Genomic DNA, 3,409 nt, shown 5'->3' with positions numbered 1-3,409 from the left:
TAATATGATTTTTAAAACATTTTTCGGAGTAAAAACGGGTCGTTGGATCAATTTTGAGTATTAAACAGAGTCTGATTACTCAAATCTGACTCTAAAATAATTTTATATTAATTATCGAGTCTTGAAAATAATTTAAAATAATATTTTAAAGCTCAAAACTATTTTTCAGGATTTTTAAATCATTTTGAAATAATTAAATCCAATTAAATAATCAATTAAAATCAATTAATAAATAATTAAACTAATTAATCAATTAATATTTAAATTATTTGATCAATTAATCAATTAATTATTAATTTAAATTGTTTAATTTAATTAATTAAGTAATTTAGATTTATTTTTGAATTAAAAATGAATTTTGGAATTAAATTAAATGATTTTTGGAATTTAAAATAATTAAAACTATTTTTAAAATCATTTTATAAAAAGAAATCCTATTTTTAAAAAGTTTATAAACAGAAATCCTAAATTCGAAAATTTTGTAAACTGAAATCTTATTTTCATAAGATTTTAAAACGAAAGTATAAATTTTATACGTTTTTAAAACACAGGGACTATTCTGCAATATCACAGAAAGGTCAGGGACCTCTCTGCACTTTTGTCATCACCTTCACCACGTCATCGGGGCAGCCATTGCCGGCGACTTGAAGCTTTCCGGCGAGCTTCATAACAGCCCAGAACACGACCAAATAAACGAGGAAACGTAGAACGTGATGCCAGGAACTCAAATCCATCAGTAAAATCAACAACAACGTAACGATTCGACCGGATTTTTGTCCGAAAAATATGAACGCAGCCGATAATATTATAATCCGGTGAAACTTCGAATTAATAATACTCCTTCTACAGACAACGTCAATTTGCAAGCTATATACGAATCGATTCCAAATTTCAAGGGGAACAAAATCCACCCAATCTCAACGACTTTTAATCCCTATTTAAGAAACCCCTAAAATTAATCAAGAACATTCATATGAATATAAACCCTTAATTTTAAAATTCGAGAATCAAATCCTAATTTAAACATGTTAGTGAACACTAAATTGATCATATGACATACCAAAATCATTAGGAAGAGAAGATCTACAACATGCAATCATCAAATCATACAAACAGTTTCTCGAACTCAAAACTCTAATTTTAATTCTTCAAAATTCGAATATAAATCAGTTTATAGGAAATTAACCTTTGATTATGCAGTGATTTTGATGGATGATTCTGAAAGTACAAATCAATAACTTCATTTTGAATATAAGCACGCCCCAATCCGACTTCGATAACGCCTTCGAAATTGAGTTTGATTACGAAGAACGAAATATAAATATAGTATTTTCTCTGTTTTATAAAGATTTTACTGGTTTGCAAATGATTTTCGGTACGGAAATAATTACGGTAGGGGCTATTTATATTTACGGAAAAATAGTATCCCGTTCGATCATTCCGGATATAAAATAGTACGTTTATTTATAAAAACAGATCCAAACGGTACCTGTTTTCGAGATAATTATCCAAATCTGTACAATTTGTACTGTGGTCTTGGTCTCAGCGCCTGGTTACACGTATTATGAGGTGATAACTATAATAGTTTAATAAAAATATCATGTTTATCGAAAATACGAGTTTTACTGATTTATCGAAATGAATTTTGTATCGAAAATATTGCATCGGGACCCACACAAGACAAACCATACGCCGGATCGAAAAAATCAAAACATGGAAAATGCTCGGAATATTACAATTATGTTAGGAAGGAGTTCTCGGAAGAGTTTCGGGTTATAAAAACATAAAAATGGGTGAAGTCGGCCAGTTCCCGATTATATAAAATAGTTTATAGATACTCGGAAAAAGAATTTATTAAATCCATAAATTTCCTATAAAATCATAAATCAACATAAAAATAAATAGGAAGATACGACAATTATATATATTTTATTTTGGACATATAAAAATTAAAATACTCAATTATATCAATTTTAAACATCCAAACACATATACCACTTAACACATAATTCACAGAATAAATACTGAACATGCATAATATTTATTTATTAGCAAAAATAATTACACGATATATCTCAGATATTACACCTGTTTTGTTAGCCTTTTTCTTAGGTTTCTTGGGCTTTTCCTCATTTGACTTAGGCATTTGAAATTATTCCTTAGTCAATTGAGTAGAACCCTTAAAACCATTCATTATTGGATAGTTATCATGCACAGGCTGGTTAACATGGAAAGGCATATTTCAGTGTAAACATGTTATTCCAGTATGACATGCTAAATGGCATTTTTGGCATACTAAATACAACATAGTAAGGATTTTGTGCAAATGGCATATTAGCAAGCTGTGCATTCAAATTATGTGCAGACATAACATTCACAGGCATTGTAGGCATATTGGGAAATGAAGGAGGGGCAGACATGGGAGCAGGCATAGCAAGTTTGCAATTAACAGACTAATGATTAACACTACCACACTTAACACAGATTTTTCTTGGTGCATACTTATCAGGTGTGTAGTTGTTATGTTTGTTAATTCCTACTTTCCTATTCCTATTGTTTTTCCTTTTAGACTCTTCTTTCACTTTAATTTTCTCCAATATGTCATTTAATTGCTTAATATACAGATGCCCTACATTGACTCTCTTGTTCTGTTTCACTTGACTTGTTTCTCCTGGAACAAAGTTCTTAGAAACTGATCCATTTTTTCATTTTATTTAGCTAGCTTGGCTTTGCTGACTGGCTTACTTTCACTCAACGGATGTGGTTCATTGTCTTTCGGCAGAAAAACCTTTTGATTATTCGACGGATAATGTTCATCGTCCGTCAAATCCACATCCGTTGAAAGTCCTTCAACGAAATTGTAATCAAGTTTCTCCTTGCTCTTTTTCCAGGCTACACCACAGAAGGATTCTATACCTTGAACTTTAGTAATTTGAGCATGGACATCTCTAGTTAATTTCCATGCCTTAATTACCTCCTGTTCTTGTTCAAGTTGCTTTCTTAAAATCTCCTCTTTCTTTAAGGATTCAGTTAGTTCATCTTTAGCAATCTTGCACTCTATCTTCAATTTTTTAAACTCAACAAATTGAGTCTCTAGTACATTATTTCTTTCACTTGAAAACAAATTGTTCTCTTTATTTATAGTGTTATCTTTAGTGAGAGATTTGAGTGTGACACGCAGATGATATAACTCAGTACACATGTCATTTATAGCATCATTGCACTCAGCTTTAGATAAATGTGCTACATTAGTGGTGATTACCTGATTACTTGATGAACTTACTTCTGTTTCATCTGACTTGGCCATAAATGTTAGATTGACAGAGCTTGTATCTTTATCCTCTTCTAATCCATCTGCAGCCCAGTCATTTTCTTGTGTGATGAAAGCCCTTTCCTTTTGTTTGAGTAG

The sequence above is a fragment of the Apium graveolens genome, chromosome 4, assembly GCF_009905375.1.
Source record: "Apium graveolens cultivar Ventura chromosome 4, ASM990537v1, whole genome shotgun sequence".
Lineage (NCBI taxonomy): Eukaryota > Viridiplantae > Streptophyta > Magnoliopsida > Apiales > Apiaceae > Apium > Apium graveolens.
Note: the sequence above shows the minus strand (reverse complement) of the source record.